Source organism: Bubalus bubalis, chromosome 4 (assembly GCF_019923935.1).
Source record: "Bubalus bubalis isolate 160015118507 breed Murrah chromosome 4, NDDB_SH_1, whole genome shotgun sequence".
NCBI lineage: Eukaryota > Metazoa > Chordata > Mammalia > Artiodactyla > Bovidae > Bubalus > Bubalus bubalis.
In genome coordinates this window covers 37,223,540-37,244,031 of record NC_059160.1, presented here as the reverse complement: position 1 = coordinate 37,244,031, position 20,492 = coordinate 37,223,540, and the positions used below count along the sequence as shown (strand labels likewise).

At 40.3% G+C, this 20,492-nt stretch overlaps 1 protein-coding gene across 2 annotated transcripts in view; it reads right to left on the bottom strand.

The window, feature by feature from the left end:
- STK38L (serine/threonine kinase 38 like) overlaps positions 1-20,267 on the bottom strand; it is an 80,204-nt gene extending 59,937 nt beyond the window's left edge. The window contains exons 1-3 of one of the 2 annotated variants that reach the window (XM_044941269.2): positions 20,129-20,267; positions 14,482-14,557; positions 11,350-11,439 (exon numbers count right to left, since the gene is read on the bottom strand). The gene's annotated coding sequence lies outside the window, so the exon portion shown is untranslated. The remainder of the gene's footprint in view (positions 1-11,349; positions 11,440-14,481; positions 14,558-20,128) is intronic. The other variant, XM_025283416.3, reaches the window with a different exon arrangement.
- Between the last annotated feature and the right edge of the window lie 225 nt (positions 20,268-20,492).

Here is a 20,492-nt window from a genome sequence, read left to right as displayed (position 1 = left end):
AGGAAATGAAAATTAAAACCCTGATGAGGTATCAGTTCACACACTGAATTCACAAACACTAAAAAGGCTGTCAGCATCTAGTTCTAGCAAAAATGAATAGCCAATGACTGAGCAATCCTACTCCTAGGTATAAATAGAAAAGATACCCCTGCACAAGGGCAATACCTAACAACATTCAGTGGACATTGTTACTACAGATAAAAAAAGTATGAAACAAATAGAATAGAAGATTCTATTATATGGTCTACTATATTCTATTATATTCTATAGACCATATATTCTATTATACGGTCTAATATAAGACCATCAATAGAACTGGAATAAAAACAAATTCTGGTACATTCATCTAACTGAAAACTACACCACAGTGAAAATGAACAAGGCACCACCACCTGGGTGAATCTCAGAAACATAAACTGGAAAAAAAGGAAGTGAGTAAGAGAAGATTATGCACTGAATGTTTCCATTTATATAAAGTTCAAAAAAACAAGCAAACCTAAAAAATAATACTGACTCAATGGGATCTACTCCAAGGTGATGAAACTGTAAGTAAAAGCCAGGAAGTGCTAGCTGTTCAGTCACTAAATCGTGTCTGACTCTTCGGCTTACCATAAAATTAAAGACAGCTCGGAGGAGGAAGGGCATTCTGGAAGCTTCTGGGATACTGGTAAAGTTTTAGTTTTTAAACTCCCTGGAAGATACTTTGTGGTCGGTTTCATTATTTTTCCTTATTTTGTACAAACATGTAACACAGTTCAAAATCTTAAAAAAACAATTTAACATGTATTCCTTTTAGATGAGTCCTAGGCAAGTCTACATAATGAATCCATCACTGAAACAATGTATACATTGCAGACTAGAAAAGTAACAATTTTAAAATAAAGAAAACTTTAAAATCTGCAGCAGAAACAAAAACCCTAAAACTTTAAAATGGAACCAAACTGATTCACAAGCAGAAAAACAACACAGTAATGACTCAAAGCATCAGTTATTCAAGTGTGTTCTATAAAACATTTTTTTCTTAGATGTCTAAGGGAAAACGGGAACCAGGTGTGAAATAAATTTGAGGATTAATGGGTTAAACAGATAAATCTCCTAAGGAAGAAATAGAATTTCCTTAACTTGACTCTAGAATCTTTTAACATGGTGAATTACATTGTGATCTTTTAGGATTCATATTTCCTATAACACAAACTGGGGAACATTTTATGACACAGAGGTCATACCAGAGAGAATATCCCCAAGCCAGGTGAGAGCAGATGATACGCTGGTGAAAGGTATTCAGATATCTAAGTCTTCAGTAGCTGATCTGGTCAAGCCAAACCCTGGGCAGTTGGGATCAAAACCCATAACCAAATACAACCCTTTAGTAACTAAGGGAACAGTCATTTCAAGTGTTACATGAACATGGTGACAGCTTTATGTGATTCCCTTGGGGGCAATACATAACATAGGCATAAGGTGCAACAGAAAAGATCTGGATGGAGTATAAAAAATAAATCTATTTCTACAGCTTTTAGCAGGTCTTATTTGGTTTAGGTAGAGTTCAATAGAAGCCTCCAGTACAAAAATATGTTTCAAATCATACCTCTTAGTTAAAAGGTTTTACACTAGGCTTCCCCTAATACAATTAGAAAGTTTCTAGTTTTCTACTAAAGTTTTCCCTAAGTAAAATGAATCTGTGAACTGGGTCAGCCAGTTCTTCAAAATGTGCTTTTATTACCATAGGAAAATAAGGTGATAATGCTCTTCAAAAGAAAACACATCCAGAGCAGGGGGCACAATCGGGGAACTAAGATCCCACATGCTGTGCTGTGTACCCCTCAAAAATGATTAAGAATGATAAATATGACAGTGACAGAAGGAAGAACACCTGTCATGTGGACATACATGGCCAGTCATTTCATTACAACCAGATTCCTACTGACAGCCAAATCACAATAAGATTCCGAAGTATGCATGGAATCAGAATTTAGGAAGTAAGAGGAACTGAGAATTTAATGGTCTTCTTCCATCCTGGCAATAACTGTTTTTTTCTTTAATTAAGCAACTCCTATGTCTAGGCATTCTTCCAAGTCCTACAGATATGGAGGTCTTTGCTTTCAGAGAGCTCATATTTAAGTAACAGCTGAAGAATATATATTTTATCAAAGTTTACTATAGTATTATTAACAGGGTAAAAAAATTTCAAAGCAATCTAAGTGTTCAACAATAAAGCTGTTGATTAAATATAAATCTAAATGATGGGGAAAATATAGTTTTTAAAGAATAGTACTTTTAAGAAGTAATTCAAGATGTGGAAAAATGATTACGGTGCAACATTAAACAAAAAAAGCAAGCTATGAAAGTGTATGTAGTGTATGATCACATGTACATGTGTATCACATGTATACTTACATATATGTATAAATTTCCTATTCTTCTAGATGCACAAGAAAAAGACCAGAAAGTCACCAATAATTATCTGTTTTTCCTTTGATATTTTTTCAAAGGTAACTGAAAACTTGATACCTTTTCAAACTTTCTAATTTCCTGAAATATCACTACATGTCTTTTATCACCAAGGGCAGGGATCACTTTCAAAGTAATTTCAACCGACATAAATACCAGAATCTCTTCAGATTTATCTTTAAGAAGCCATCCACGAATGCCAGTTCTTGGCTCTGTCTTTGAACTTTCAGAGAGAGAAGTCACCCTTCCCTATGCCTGTAAGCCATACTCCACAAGGATGAGTAACACACTTTCTTATCTCTTCATTCCTACTTCTTGCTTCTTCCTTTCAACTTAAACATCTTACAAAAAACTTACATTTAATTACGTCAGAAAGTAAATGTGTACACAGCCAGTCTGCTAACAACCCCATTTCTAGCCATGGCACTAACCTTTCTCCCAATCAGAATCTTGGAAAGCAGCCTTCATACACCTCTTCCTTTCCCATTTTGGGTTCATTAATAAAATCTATTGAAATCTCTCTCCCATTGCATCTTACTCCTCACCCATACTTCTGCCCCTGACCGCACTGTCAGTAACATGATGGTGCGTGTGCACATGCTGGTCGCTCCGACCCCATAGACGGTAGCCCACCAGGCTCCCTGTCCAAGGGATTCTCCGGGCAAGAATACTAGAGTGGGTTGCCATGCCCTCCTCCAGGGGATCTTCCTGATCCAGAGATCAAACCCGTGTCTCCAATGTCTCCTGCACTGGCAAGTGGGTCCTTTGCCACTAGCGCCACCTGGGAAGCCCTACGTGACGGTACCAGCGTTCAAGCGGGTCTTCCCGAGGCCATCTCACCCTTCTCTAAATCACGGCTCTGTATACAGGATTTGGATGATGTCATTCGGAGGCTCAAAAACTTCGAAGCTGTCTCCTTTTTTCCATTCCAATCTTAACTTCTCTGCCTGGCTTTTATTAAACCCCATAATTTGGCTCCACCCTAACTACTTGACTCTATTTTCCATTATTTGCTGGTCTCACCCCTCATCAACCAAGAGACATGCCATAATCAATCTTACCACCAAGCTCTGGAAAATCTAAACATAAAAATGGCCTTTCCTTTCATCTGCACTTTTATTTTGAAAGCCTAATGGATTTCCCATCTTTTACAAAGGTTTTCTTGATTTCTCCAACCTCATTTATGTTTCACTTTTCTGAACCTGTCTCAAGTGTGTATGTGTGTGTATGTGTGTGTGCATAAGTTCTTCATCTATTCATTCACTGATGGACACGTAGGTCATTTCCATATCTTGGCTAGTGTAAATAATGCTATGAACATGGAGGTGCAGATATCTTTTCCAGTTAGTGTTTTTGTTTCCTCTGAACATATTCTCAGAAGTTACTATGTAATTTTGACTTACTGATCAAGTGGACTTTAAGCTTAAAGTGGAAAAAGAGATAGAAAAAGTTCAGATATTACTGCAACAATGAAAGCAGCTGGTCAGGCTCTCTTTAAAAAATGACAATAGTGAGAATGGTTCAGCAAGTTATTTATTGCAGAAGAAGAAATGGGAAAGGTGTGAGCAACAATGCAGCCTTAGATACCTGCAAACCCATGTCCAGAATATGGGATTAAATAAAGAAAGAAAATTAGTGTTATAAAAATAAGCTAAAAATAAGTTATAATACCACTAAGCATCACTGAGATCTGAAGGGATGGGACTTAGAAACATAAAGAACTGCTGGTCTGGATTATTTTAGAGGCTGAAGCTGACACAGAAAGAAACCAAGCTGTAATGGGGACTTCAACATTTGGGATATTTGCTAGAGCTCTCTTATAGCTAAAACTCAAGGCACTGATAATGCCTTGCTTAACCTTCATCTCTCACATAGGGAAAGAAACATTCTGGATAGGAATACAACTACTTGGAAGAAATCAGCTGACTGAAGAGCAATGGTTAATTGGAAAACCTGAGAGTAACTCTCAACTCTACAATTGCTGGGGACAGGAATGTGGGACATGCTTAGGGAACAGAAATTACAAAAACTTCAGAGGAAAGAAAAGTAAACCCTGTTGAGACTCTAAAAGGGAAGATGAGTCATATGTTTTAGGAAGTTCTCAAGAACAGAATTCTAGCTAAACTATCCTTGATTAATTAATCCCATAAAAATACTGAGCATCCACTATGGGCCAGGTAATGGGACTTCCCCAGTAGCTCAGCAGTAAAGAATCCGCCTGCAATGCAGAAGCTGCAGGAGATGAGAGTTCAATCCCTGGTCAGGAAGATCGCCTGCAGGGGAGCATGGCAACCCACTCCAGTTTTCCTGTCTGGAGAATCCCATGGACAGAGGAGCCTGGTGGGCTACAGTTTATAGGGTCGCAGAGTCAGACATGACCAAGCATGTAGGCAACAAGGAAAATACAAAGGAAGTAGAAAACATGATTATTGCCCTGGAGATAGTGAACATTTCAAACTTAGTTGAAAGAAAATTTGGGCTTCCCTAGTGGCTCAGAGAGTAAAGAATCTGCCTGCAATGCAGGAGACCTGAGTTCAGCATCTGGGTTGGGAAGTTCCTCTGGAGGAGGGCATGGCAACCCACTTCAGTATTCTTGCCTGGAGAATTCCCGCGGAGAGAGGAGTGTGGTGTGCTATAGTCCAGAGGGTTGCAAAGAGTCAGACATGATTGAAAGTAAATTATAAACTGAAAATGAATTTAAAAGAATAACTAGATGATATCTGGCAAAACTAATACAATTAAGTAAAGTTTAAAAATAAAATAAAATTAAAAAAAAAAAAAAGAATAACTAGGAAGATGTTTCATATCCACACAGGACTTGATAAAATAACAGGTTTAAACTGCTGGGTTTTAAAGTAAATAATTCTTAAAGCTATATCACTAGAATAATCTAGGAAAGAAGGCTGAGATACAGTGAGAGAACTAAAAAAAGAAGATAAGTGAGAAAGACATGTGGAAAGAGATAGAACCAAACAGTATGCCCTGGTTCACTCTAGTTACATAGAAAAAAGTACAACTGAAATGATTTGGTATAAAGAAAAAAAAATGGCATTCTGGTTATAATGTGCAACAGAGAAAAGGAGAAGAGTCTGAAAAGACTAGCTGCACACAGAGCTCTCCAACGAACTGAGGTTTTAAAAGACACAGATAAAAGACAACACATAACATGGACACCTGGAAAAGCAGCTCAGGGTGACATCAGGAAGCAAAAAGTCCACAGTGAGCTGAGCTTAAGAAAACCATCAAGGGTACCAAAGGGGCTTTTGAATTTATGTCCAGGAGAGAAAATTTACAAAAGGCCTGGGTACACTGGTTAAAGTGAACGGTGTAGTTAACACATGACAGGGAAAAAAGAACGACCTCTACCTTTTTGTCACTTTTTAAAAATTTTACATTGAATACCACCTTACAGTTTATATGTTTCTATTTTACAATGTCCTTGAGAGGTAGGTGCAGCTCCTACTTTAAAGAGAACTCTCTGTCCAGTGTGCATCCCCCACTTGAACTCGGCCTCCTTCCTTGGTCTCCTCCTCAGGACAACGGCCGGAAGTGGAGTCCATGGGGTGAGGAAACCAAAGCCCAAGATGGCGGGGGCCACAAAAGAGCTGCCCCCAGTGCCTTGCAGGTCTTCTGACTCAGCCAGCTGACAAGGTCACACACCAGGAATTTGCCTGTGAACTGTGCTGAGGACAAGTACTCTTTGATGGATTATGGAGACCTGAGAGCTCTGCTAAAAGACAGAACACAGGCCTCCCAATCCTCCAAAATGAGGAAAGAGCATGAACATTACAAAACACTAACATGAACATTACAAAAGAGCATGGATATGATGAAACACTAATATCAGTAATAATGTTAGGCTTATCACCCAGCTTGAAGAGTATTCGAAAAAAGATCATAAAGCAGATGGCTTCTGAACAAAGATGGGTGGTCACTAAAGATCCACATGGATTCAGGAGAAACAAGTCTTGCCCAGTAACTCTACTTCTTTTCTTGGCAAACCTACAAGGCAAACAATCTATGTGACTCTTTGAAAGGTATTTAACAAGCTTCACTCTCCAAGTTTTTTAGAGGGTAAGGGAGAAAGATGAGGAACATGGACTGAGATGTGTTTATAAAGCAATAAAACTCAGAATGCTCATAGACAAGTTCTATACAAGACTTATGGGGCTTCAGCAGTTATACTAACAATGAACCAGATAAAGCTTTTAATGACACTCTTATCAAAACGTGAGGATGAATAGATCCTGGAGAATAACCAAGAGCAGGACAGCAGAGTCAGAATCCAAACTAATTTTAACAGAAGGTTAACTTTAACAAATGAAATTTAATAGAAAGAAGGTAAAAATTATATTTGGATTCAAAAACAAATGCTAAGTATAAATTGTGATAAACTATTATATACATAAGGAACAACTAAAGATTTTGCTGAATAAAGCTTGACACAAATTAAAAGTATGGAAAAGCTGTCCTCAAAATTTACATGATCTCAATCTTAGGCTTAGTTGATAGACATAGATTAGAAACAAGCAAGATGAATGCCATACACTAGGCTGTATCACTGGGTTCTGACCTGGAGAAGTTTTCCATAGTTGGCAATGTGCTATAGTAAGTACAAAAGGACAAAGTAAAATGTCCTCACAATTTGAAAATTAAGTCACCCTCTGGGAGTAATAACAGCATGAACCAAAAGAATTAGAAATGACTATCAACATAAGTAATTCCAAGAAAAGGTATAATTGAAAATATTTAAGAACACTCAAACCCAATCAAAAGTGAGCATGGTGTACTTTCTGGGAGGCTGGATTATAACAGAATATGAATTAAGAAAGCTGCTGCTGCTGCTGCTGCTAAGTTGCTACAGTTGTGTCTGACTCTGTGCGACCCCATAGACAGCAGCCCATCAGGCTCCCCCGTCCCTGGGATTCTCCAGGCAAGAACACTGCAGTGGGTTGCCATTTCCTTCTCCAATGCATGAAAGTGAAAAATGAAAGTGAAGTCGCTCAGTCCTGTCCGACCCTTAGCGACCCCATGGACTGCAGCCTACCAGGCTCCTCCGTCCATGGGATTTTCCAGGCAAGAGTACTGGAGTGGGTTGCCATTGCCTTCTCCTAAGAAAGCTGAAACATTGTCAATTGTGTTTTTGTCTGGCTAAAGGAAAGACTGTATTAACAGAAGGTCCTCAGTCACTCAGTCATGTCCAACTCTTTGTGGCCCCATGGACTGTAGCCCATCAGGCTCCTCTGCCCATGCAATTTTCTAGGCAAGAATTCTGGAGTAGGGAGCAATTTCCTACTTCAGGGGATCTTCCCGACCCGGGGCTCAAACCTGCATGTCTTGTGTCTCCTGTATAGATGGGTGGATTCCTTACCACTAGCACCACCTGGTGAGCCCGTTAAGAGAAGAATATTACATTAATCTGTTGGGGGTGGGGACAGGAGTTTAACAAGCAAGATTTTGCCTGTATTCCCCAACACTGTCTGAGACAGAGACAGTGCTCTGGACCTGTCTGGCTAACTATGTCCAGAGCACTGCTGGTAGGTGTATCCTTATTACAAAGAGGCTCCATCAGCTCTCCTGGCTCAGTGACACTCCTCATTAAGATGACCTATTTTGATTAGAATTAACCACTTCCCAAGTAGACTGTCCTACTGGGGTGACAGTGTGCTGACCAAATTATGAAGTTTCCGTTCTACTCACAGTGATATTAATAAATTCATTAGTTGACATCTTGCTTCTCTGTCAGTCTCCTGGTCACTTGCTAAATATTAAGTAGATTCCATAATCCCAAATATTTCTGGACACACACATACACACAAATTGACATTTATGGAACTGGAAAAGCAAAGTCTATACATTAAGTTGTGTCATTCTATATCCAGGTACCACAAACCTGTGAAGTCCTGTTTCTCTGTACGATAACTGTACTTTATCTAAAAGTGAACCACACATTTTAAGAGAGAAAACTAACAAAATATAACACATGTGGAAGAGAGTAGTCAGGAAAGTAAAAAGTCTGAAATCCCTGATATTTGAACAAATTTGAACACGCTTAGCTTGAGACAGAGAAGATTGAGACAGCTGTCCTCAGTCGTCACTCTTGCTGTTGTTTAGTTGCTTAGTCGTGTCTGACTATTTGCGATCCCATGGACTATAGCCTGCCAGGCTCCTCTGTCCACGGGATTTCCCAGGAAAGCATACTGGAGTGGGTTGCCATTTCCTTCCTCATTCTTTCAGTGATATGAAATTATCTCTAACTCTGTGATGAGAATCAGTTGAAATCTGCGTAATGAAGAGTTTTTCAATTTATACTGTCCCAGGCCTGGCACAGGCATGGTTCAGTAAGTCTGGACACATGGGAAATGTTCTCAATGTTAGCTATGATTGTGTTGTATTACAAGATGCTGTGGGAATGCAAAGGAGGGGTACCTAACTCTGAACAAGAGGTGCGAGATCAAGGAAGGCAACCTCAAAAGTAGAGATACCTAAGCAGGGTATGAAAGAAAGCACGGGAGTTACCCAGAAGAGTGTGGGAGAATTCCAGAAAGAAGCATGTAAGATTCAAGGTCAGAGAAAGCTGCAGAGGTGAGTAGAGGGGGTAAGGAAAGAGAAGGCTAGAAAAGCAAAAGGGCACCACTTCTGGAAGGGACTCAGGTCACAGGCCATGGTAAGGAATCCGGTGGAGATGATGGAGAATCACTGGAAATTGTAACTGTGGGAGTTACATAATCCGATTTATGTTTGAGAACCCTTTTGGCAACCACACATAAAAGGGACTGGAAGAGCACAAGGCTGGTAGCAGAAAAAGACGGTTATTTCAATAATTTGGAGTCCACATGAAGATACTGACATTGTAGAAAGAGCCGAGATGGGGACTTCCCTGGTGGTCTAGGGGCTCAGACTCCATGTTTCCAGTTCCAGGGGCCCAAGTTCGATCCCTGAAAGGGAACTAGATTCCACATGCTGCAACTAAGAGTTTATGTGAGTGATAAACAAGAGGAGAGTCAAGGATGATTTCCAGCTTTACGGCTGGGACAACCAAAGAGAATAATACCGTGCACTGGAGGAGGTAAGAAGCCTGAAACAGATTCTGGGAAAGGAGAAGGTAACACTGAGTCTTCTGGAAAAACACCCAGGTGGTGATGTCTACGAAAGATGAGCCATTGGAGTCTCAAGCTCAGAAAAGGGGTCTGGTTTGAAAGTCATCATCAGAGTAGTCACTGAAGGAAACATCAGAGCCTATGAAATCATCCAGACCCCAGAGTGTGAGAAGTAAGCAGAGGGTTGGGGACAGAAGGCTGGAGAATACCAATCACTCAGGACAATGAAAGTCAGTGATTTCATGATCTGTTAAGTTTCTTTTCTTTGCAAGGAACTGAAATATTTAGGCAAAGACTAAATACCCACTTACCAAGAATTAGGGGGAATTCACAGCACAGAAATGGACTATCTGACTCTATAGGATCTTTCACCTCTGAAAATGAGTCAAAGACTTTAATTCAATCTAGTATTTCTTACAATCTGAGAAAACTTTTTATCACCACTACAGAAAAACTAAAATCATACTTTTTTTTTTTCATACTTAATTTAATTCTTTGGCCATGTTTGTCCAAGGATGAAAAAACACTTTGAGGAACTTAAGTTTCTTGTTTGATAATGTCTCCATAAAGGGAAGGAGTCCCTGACTGACCAAGACAGGAGAGCACAGGCTCTCACCTGATTTCTTGTTCTATGTTCCCCTCTATGGGTCCTGTTATACGGTTGGTATCTGGATGTAGTTTTACCCAAACACATGTGCCTACTTATTCTTCCTTTCCCTTTCTGTCACCCTGTGCCTGACTGGGGCTAGACTTAACCTATGGTTTTAAGTCTTGAAGGTTTTCCAAAATGTAGCTATAATTTCCACTAATATTTAAAGTGTATTGGCTTTTGTTTCCCTTTCTGCTCAATTCTAAAAACAGAGACACGGGTATATAAACACATTTTAAAAAATTAAATCCAGAAATGTTTGATTAAAACAAATTGTCATTTTTGGCACAACAATATACCCAGAGTATTTTTAGAGAGGACTTAAAATTTCACCTTAAAAAATGACACTAGTTCCACCCAGAGACACTTGGAACAGGTGTCAGAGATATTTGACCTCTTTCAACCATATGCACCTTTCTCCTGCCCCCGGTCAAAACCTGTCCTGCCCCTCTGCACGCCTTCTCTTTCTTCTCCTGCCCTTGTCTTTTGCTTTCTTCCTGGCAGTACCCATAAACTTTTACTACCACTAATGGCAGTAAAGCTAACACAGCTGCCACCCCCCCAACCCTTCACCTAGAAATACAATGGGTATAAATCTAACTGGAGTCTACAATGAACTTTTTGGTTGTCCTTAGAAAACAATTTAACTATATTCTGTGTCAGTGGCCCAATCCACAGGACAGGAAAACAAATGGCTGCAGCAAGTAAACTTTTGGGGAAAGAAACCACAAGTGCTTTTTAGCTCTAGCAGTCTAATGGGGAGGCTCCATGACTTGCAGATGCAGGTTTCTAAATGAGCAAAACAGAGAGAAACAGGACAAACTAGAGGTAACAGTTGACACCATTTGAAGTCTAGAGTCCTACTAAGTAATTACAACACAATAAGCATTAGAGAAGATGGTGAAAAAAAAAATCAAGGCTAGATCCAGAATAAAAGGACTTCAGCACTAGATATTACAATTCTGGGAAAGTTTTAGGGGCACCATAAAACTTTATGGGAAAGGTAAATAAGTATGTTCCTCTCAAGTCAGGTGCTCTTGAAGCTGTGTTCTGGTGCTGCACTCTCATACAACAAGCTTACTTGCTCCACACATTCATCAAAGGAAAGGGTTTTAGGATTTTTTCCTCTCTGGCTAATGGTATCATTACCTTTTCTGTTTAATTTCACAAAATGGGAGCAAGAGACAATGTATCCCTGGCAGCCGACTTGGGAAACACAGCAGAGGTGCTTCCAGGAGGCTATAAGAGGCAACAGAAGCATTTCCTTACAAAAGTTCAGAGTGCTGAAGCTAAATAAACTAAATATGGAAAAACACAGCAAATAAAAAGTTATTTTACCAGGACAAGTTCATTTATCTTACCTAGCCTCTTGTCCCAACACTAAAGTAATCAATCCCTAGTCTCTCACATTCTTGCTATTATATCTTCCTCCTGCTTGCTGGCCAGAAAAACTCCTACTCACCCTTCAAGTCTAAGCTCCAACACCACCACCTCCCTGGAAACCTTTGATTCTCCGACAGGTGCTCCTTTTCCTTTCTTCCTGATGCTCTTTCATTACAGCAGCTATATGCTATTGCAATTATCTCTAAACTGTGAGGTAGCTCGGCAGCTGCCTGCCTGCTTTGAGGGTACAACTCGTCTTTCCATCCAGCTGCCTGCCTGCTTTGAGGGTACAACTCGTCTTTCCATCATTGCATCTCCTGGAACAGGACACAGACCTCACATATAATCACAGAGGCAAAGAACTCCCTATGTCTCAACATGAAGGGCCAACACTCACCCATCCAAGTCTCCTTTCCAATCCCACCAGGTTTATTTATTTATTTATTTATTTTTTCAATATAAATTTACTTATTCCCACCAGGTTTAGAAAATTTCACTATGAATCCTTTTGGAGAAGGAAACGGCAATTCACTCCAGTATTCTTGCCTGGAAAATGCCATGGACAGAGGAGCCCCGTGGGTGGGCTACAATTCGTGGGGTCATGAAAGAGTCAGACACAACTGAGCATGAGTGCAATCTTAGATTATTTAAACCAGCCTCTTCCTCGGTCTTTCCATTTCCAGTCCATCTTCCCTTGAATCCATCCCATATACACTACTGCCTCTGTAATCTTACTAAAGTAGAACTTTAATTAAATGTACCAGGTTGCACAGTTGATGATGCAGAGAATGAAAAGCTGAAAAACACCTGTTCTCTAAGCTGAATGGGCTCAAATCCAAAAGGGCAGAGAAAGAAGTAAATAATTAACACAAAACTCATCAGGTGTTATAGAGATATTTCAAACTCATGCTAATCCCTCCCCTGGCATGTCTTTCACTCATAAATGGACAATTTCTATTTCACTTGATATAGGAAGCCATTCTAATCTCTCCAGCCTGAAGCACTCTTTTCTCCTTCTGTTTCCCAGTACCCTGTTACTTATCACTTTCTGCTTGATTTACACTTATTTGTACTCATACATTATGTCTCTTACTGGATTGAACCTTCCTAAATAGAAGGGCAATCCCTTTCACGTGTCTCTATTTTGCCACGGTACCTAATAAAGTGTCCAGTTGAACTGTGATGATTAAGCTCATGAAAATATTATGAGTCTGTGATTCCTTGAGGATTTGCCAGTATTAAGAATATCAGTGGGTCAAATAATACGCACAATTCAAGGCTGAAATTTTTCCACTTTCGCCACCAAAATACAAAGTCTACTCTGTTTGGCAAAGTAATAGTGGACATAAGGAGAACATCCTCAACCAGATTTGAAAGATGTGTCCAAATGCAATGGGTCACTACTGTAAAAACACAACAAAAGGCAACTCCCCAGTCTCTAAAGTCAGCCCCTGCTTACACATACAGAATCATTATGAAGGGCAAACATGTTATGGCGTTTCCGTAATGGGGGCAAGTCAATGGACAAGTGCTCAGCTAAGTAAAAATGTCCACAGCTGGGCAAACACTAAATTAATAAAGCAAGATACATGTACATGATAGTATTTCAAAAATGGATCATTCAATAAACTCTCTGATCACTCAAATTCCATAGGTGAATACTTGTAGCTTGTCCATCCTTTAAAGCTTATAATCGGTTTCCTAAAACATAGCTACTGGAAAACTCCTCACCAAGCCCTCTTTCTTTAATTTCACTTTTGAAACAGTATCTATCCTCCCTCCACCCATTCCTTCATCATAATTAATCTAGTTAAATCCAACAGCTGTGTGCAGGATGAGGCAGACAGAAACTTAACTATCACTCACCTGAACTGTAAGAATTGAGGATTTAAAACAGTTTATGATTCAAAATGCAGAACTAAAATTCCAATTTCTCAATTTTGACCAAAAAAGCTCAAAACAGTAAGACCCTTTAGGAAAATGCTGTGCTACAATGATATATATCTGCTCCCAACTGGCGTGAAATCAGAACATTTGATTACATCATTTATTTCAGCATTAAAATTGCTGAGGCCCAAAACTGTCTCATCAACTAACTTTGCAGAAGCCTTAGCAAACTACCTTTGGCAGCTTTTAATCTAAAGACACAAATTTAAGTTTGCTTTGAGGATTAACCAAGAAAATGTCTAAAAATGCTTTATAAGACTCTAAAGCACAATACAAACATAAGGTGTTACTAGTATTCTTCTTATAGTTAGCTCTCGCCAAGAGCAGGTCCCCCCTTATACGAAATCTGGGCAGAGCTGAAGTTATTTCTGTATACTTTTCCCAAAGGAATTTATGTTCTATATCAAAAATGTAAATAACTCCTAAAAAAAGGAGGGAGAAGAGGAAAGAAACAAAATTCAGGTGAGACTAGAAGGAGAAGGTAAATTAAATACCACAGGAGAAGGTTTTTGTAATAAAATAAAGCAATATAAGAGAAAGCAACCCTGGATCTCAGAGATCAGTTTCTAACCCTGCCACTTAACTATTTACTCAGCTACTCCCGTGGTCCTGGTCCCTTCACCCCACTGGGCTCCAGTTTCCTTGTCTGTAACTAGAGATAACAGCTCAGACAGTTGCTGTGGGATTAAATGAGATAATATTTATATAAAGTACTCAGTACTATATCTGCTACATAGTAAGTATTAAGCAAATGATTACTGTTGTTGGTAAAATTATTACTAGACCTGTACCCTGATTGGTGACATTCAGGGAGAAAAAGGAGCCAAGAACATGTCAGCGGGGAAGATGAAATACAGAGAGCTAAGTCTATATTCCACTGCTGGGTGACAACATTTGGAAAACATGGATTACCACAAAGCATTTTTTGTATTAAATATACAAGTTACTTACTGTGCTTCCAGGACTGCTGAAGAATCTAGAGAAGCGTAGCCAAAATCTCCAAGTCATAAAAGCTGAAGAGCAATGACTGTATAGAAGGAGAACAGGACAAAAAAAAGTGCTTAGTGCAATTTTCCAAATATTCATAGAAAGAATGAAAGTGAGGCTCCATAGCAAAGCTACCACAACTCTGCTGACCCAAAATAGATGGTTTCAACATCATGTAGAATCATTTCAGTTTCTACCATCTTGTTTTTTATTCTGGGGAAGTGGCTGTATCTGTGATTGATTTTGAGATGATGTGTGTGTGTGTGTGTGTGTGTGTGTGTGTGTGCATGCGCATGCATGTGCTCAGTAGCTCAGTCATGTCCAACTCTATGCAACCCCATGCACTGTAGCCCATCAGCCTTCTGCATCTATAGGATTTTTCCAGGGAGGAATACTGAAGTGGGTTGCCATTTCCTCCTCTAGAGAATCTTCCTGACCCAGGGGTCGAACTCGCATCTCTTGCATCTCCTGTGTTCGCAAGTAGACTCTTTACCAGTAGGGTCACCTGGGAAATCATTATTAACGCCATCATATTTGATAACTGCAAAAACAGTAAAAGCGTCCTAAAATTAGGAAGAAGAGGAATTGAATCCCCTCCTGAAGCAGATGAAGAGATAGCAAATAATTGTAAAAGGTGAAAAACACTGGACACTGCCTTTGCATATGAGCTCAGCGTCTTAAACACTCTAACATGTGCAAAGTCTGCATCCATGGATGTTAAGACCCATGTCACCAATCAGAGATCTGATGTGAAAGTAAGTGAAAGTGTTAGCCATTAAGCTGTATCTGTTTGCGACTCCATGGACTGTAGCCCACCAGACTCCTCTTCTGTCCATGGAATTCTCCAGGCAAGAATACTAGAATAGGTACCGATTCCCTTCTCCAGGGGATCTTCCCAACTCAGGAATCAAACCCAGGTCTCCTGCATTGCAGGCAGATTCTTTACCACTGAGCAATATGGGAAGCCCTATGGAACCAATAAGAATCAGCAAAAGACCAGGAAAACAGGAAACATTCCATATGGGTGGCCAGAGAATCAACACCCACTTGGGTTGTCAACCTGTCTAGGGTTAATTCAGGGGAAGGCAAAGAGCTTAAGAATTTAAAAGCTGAACACAGTCCAAGTACTACTGTCATAAGCCACAGACAAATTCCCAAAGTTCGAGGCCTTTCTGAATTTACACAACATCAACATGAACGGTCAACTCACTATCTGACCTGTAACTGCTAAGGTCTGAGGGAGGTTACAGCTCTCAGTGGACTTTCATTGGAGACAAAACTAGCCTATGATGGGAAAAGATGCCTCCAAAATTACTATCAGCAAGGAGGCGAGGGTATGTCTGGTTTCCTTTTGAGTTTGCCCAACTCATACTCCTCCTTACTGAGAATAACCGTTCAAAATAAAACCTGTACTTAAAGGAATGTGTAATTTTTCTTTTTTAATAACAAAGCAGGGTAGACTTAAAAGCATCTCCCTGAAATTATGGGCTGAAGATCCCCAAAATTTTGTCAATCAGGTGGTGATAAATGGAAATAATATGCCATCACTACTAATTCAGGCTGTGTGGAAAAACATTTTTTAATGTGTTTTGCAATTTGCGTCTTACTGTAATAATATAAATACACTGGGCTCTAAATCCTGGATTTTGTTCTGCCACTTTTTCCCATTAGGTTTTAACCTTGTCAAGGTTTCCTACCATCTACCACACTCACACAAGGAGAGGATACTTATATTCATTCATAAAAACTGCGCCCCTAGAGCTCTACTTAATACTACGAGCACAGCTGATAAGGGCTCTCACAAAGGTACGTATCTTGCTGGGAGGAAAGGACAGCTAAGTATCCATATGGTTAGTATGGTCTAATGATAATTTTTTTCCCCTTATCTTTAAATTCAATTTAAAGTGACTTCAATACCTAACCAACAAGTGCAAACCACTCCTGAAACTTCTTAAATAAAATCAGTTGGACCATTCATTCAACAAAGAAGCATTTACCAAGTAGCCTAGTACTGGGCCCAGTGCAATTCTAGAGTACCTTTTATTTCACAACCCCAAAGAGCTTTCAAAGTTGCCCTAACATAAAAGTATCAGTGACTGAACTTCTCTCATTTTATACAACACTATTCAAAACACTGATTCAAGTGTTCAACACTATTCAAATTCACTGATTATAAATTTAGCTGTTGTGAAAATAAAAAATAAAAAGGGCTGCTGAGACTGACGTTCAATAATTAACTAAATTCCAACTTCCCAATTCAATCCAAAAAATACCCAGTGCCAAGTGGTTTTAAAAAATTACAAGCCAAAATATACAATGATTCAAACATTCCACTAGGCAAAGGAATTAACATAGTTACAACTTCTCTCTTGTAAACCCTTGCGGGTACTGCTACTAGGTAATGAATCAAATTTATCAAAACCCCACTCAAGGATTACACCCTAATGTGCACCAAGAGCAATTTCTAAAAACGGAGTCAGTATCTAACATGCCCAAAATAACGTACTTACCTGGGTTTTCACCACTTTGGAGCTCTTTCTAGAAAACAGGTCCCTAAATTTAGGTGTCAGATGAATGCATTTTCCCAAACCAACATCATCAAAAGTGGGAGAGAAATCAAGGAGACTGGTTAAGCACAAGGATACAAGTCAGAATTCCTGGGTGGGAACCCCTGCTTTACCATTTTCTAGATACCTCAATTACTCTGTCTGCAAAATGGGAATAAAAACATCCACTCCACACAGTTGCTCTAAGGATTAAACCGAGGTAGATTAGCACGGTAACGGCTTAGGAGCAAGCAGCATTATATAAAGTGTTTGTTTATGATGATTATCATATGACTAGATCATCTCAATCATCTACACAAATGTCTTTCCCTGATGAAAGCCTTCTTTAATTGGTCTAGTAGAATTTAACCCCTTCCTCCTTGGCTTCCCCACAAAATGGATTGTGTATTATAGTTATTTAGGAATATCTTCTTCCCATCAGGTTAAAGACAAAAGACCACAGTTCATCTGAGTGCACAGGGCAGCAAATACTACTCATTGTTGCCCTTCAGTTCCTTCTCTCTAAAGGTTCTGAACAATAATACTGTGTCAATCAATTAGAAAACATTTACCTGGAGAAAGGAGCTTTATGTAATCAGCACACATTAGTACCGGACATACCTAGGTAAACACTCTCTTAAGACTTAAACAAAAATTTGGGAGGTAGGGAAAAAGGATTCACTTCATATCTTTTAACTACTGACCAAGGTTATCTTTTTAAATTAATTTTTTAAATTTCTTATGCTTTAAAAGCTCTCTCATTATTTCATTCAAAAAGTCTATGGTGTTTTTAATATAAAAATACAGTAGCATAGTTTCCACATATGTCAAGTCAACCTAATCATAACTTACCCATCTGCTAATTTTAACATAATCTTGGGGTTGCTAGATGACAATATGCTTGCCTGATTCACCCTCCATTGTTTATGTAAAATAAAATCACTTTCACATTACATTGAGATGCAGAACTTTCTGGCTTTGATTTGTGCCCTTTTCTGTCTCTCAAAAAAGTGCCACACACATGCAAAAGAGCCTCCAGCTTATCCCAGATCACTGGGAAAACACTATCTGAAGTGTTATCCAACTTTGCTAACATGATGCTGCAGCCCGAACTTTGAGAGGACAGGACTTTTCTGAGAACAAATGGCTGAACTGAGGCTGCTGCTTTATTATCCCTTTCTACAAACTGTGATTCTTCCTTTGTTTTTATAGTGTGTTACCTTTAGAAATTAATTTTTTCAGCATAAAAACTGCTGAGGACACCTTATTTGCACAAATATTTCTGGTCTCCATTCTATGATTTATTTAAAAAGAAACTCAAAAACAAAAGGCTAAAGAAGAATTGCACTCATTTAATGTGGTTTTCCTAAGTCTAATTTTTTTTTTCATTCCCCAGTGGCAGGGGCTTCCAAAGGATTACAAAGACAACACCCAATTTGTTTCTCATTCTAAACATATCCCAAGTAAACGGGGAATGTTATTAGCCATCTGAACAAGGAGAACACCACAAATGCTAAGCCAGATTAAAAAAAAAAATTTTTTTTTTTTAATCCATTGTACTTCCTCTGAGATCAGAATCTTTTACAGAAAGGTACTCTGACGAGTCTATGCAATGAAAAAATGCCATCATAATTTAAACATCCTATTTTGGACGAATTTCTCTCCCTTTATATAGTCACAAGAATGGTCAATTCACATACAATACCTCTCAGCTCCTGGATAGACAGTATAATAAACTTAATTGTTTTATATATCCTGAGGCATACAAAGAAAAACCAAACACAAAGAGGCTTCCAGTATCTTATATACATTTATGACCGAGACAAAGAACTTTCAAAAACCTGCCCTCAGTAAGCAAAACTGGGCTTAAACAACACTAAACCCTGCCTTAAAGTAAGGAGACCTGATAAGCATAAGGCCTAACCCCGACCCCAACTCACAACCCCCTAAAAACCAAGTCTCACTCCCAGCTTACAGCTAGGAGGCATAACTGAAACACTTAAAGCTGTTTCCTCAGATTTTAGTAGTATTAAAGCTAATACTCAGTCCACCTTTTCCAAGCAATTGGCTTCTATCAAAACTTATCCCAAGTTGCGTGAAATAGACAGGAGCGTTGGCTCTGCATTTTATCAAGTGAGGAACACTAGCATCATACTTTCTGGACCAGCCACTACTCTCTGCACCACCAGCTCTCCCCGCCCCACTCCCCACTTCTTTTTATGTCTTTCCTCCAAATCCACAATCCGAAAAGCGGTCCCATAAAACAAAAGTAGTATCAGTAAACGGGAGGCCACCGATTTTGAAAATAAAGTTAGTTCTTTTGCTCTCTACCTGGCAACTTTTAAGGGTGAAATGTTTCCTTCCTCCATCGGACACAACCTTCCCTATTTTAACCCATACCAAACAACCACTCGTTCGTCCCCTCGTAGTAAAGGTGAAAAAAAGGGAGTGGGAGAAAATGATGGTGAAAAGAAGGGTCTAGGATTCCAGCGGTAGGGTCCGATTTTTGAGAGACCGACTTTAAACACTCCTTGGCTTCTGGGAGCTGGACGTCTTTTACTGTGTCTATTTGAGAAATGTTTAGCAATCTGACGCATCAGTTTTTAGGAATGGTACACAAACAGCCCCCACAATCTAATAGCCATGCCCAGAAGCCTTCCCCTCGCTGGCATCGGCTGGAGGGCACCGGACGGGAGAGCAGGGGATACAGGGGAAGGTCCACATTTGTTATTGTTTATGAAGCCCAGGCAGGGACAGAGAGCCCGGGGCTCGGGGACCGCGGAGGGGAGAGGCCAAAGGAGCCAGGAAGGACAAAGATTCCTCCCCGGGCCCCAGGCCACCTCTCCGGACACCGGGGGCCAGTATCACCCCAAGGAACAAGAGGGCCAAGGCCGTCACCGGAGCTTCACCGGAGATATTTCCAGCCTCGAAATCAGCCCGGCTTTCCCTGGACACCCTAAGACACATATGATCTTCTCCTGATCCGGCTCTCAGAGTTGGGGCCGGAGGGGCAAGCCGTACCCCCTAGCCTCCTCCGCGAAGAAGCGCCGCATCAGCGCACTCACCTGCCTCCGGTCGCGCCCGCGGCCGGCTCAGCCTCCGCACGGACCGCAGCCGGCCCGGCGACCGTCTGCTGCCTCTGCCCGCTCCGCCCTCGCCCCGCCCCCGGGAGGTGGGACCCGCCGCCGCGGAGCCGGAATCTCGGGGCGGCCTCCCAGAACTCTCGCGAGCCCTTCCTCCTCCGTTTCTAGGAGGCTCGGCCTGTCCCTGACGTCATACGCAGCACAGCCGGAAGTAGCCTTCTGTCGTCAACGCAGGCACCCCCCCACACACACACGCCCCACCTACCTGCGCCCGGTGAATTCCTGACTAGCCCTGAAAGAGTTGTTCGAAGAGTGACCGCCTCCCTTCCTCATCAGCCTCACCTCA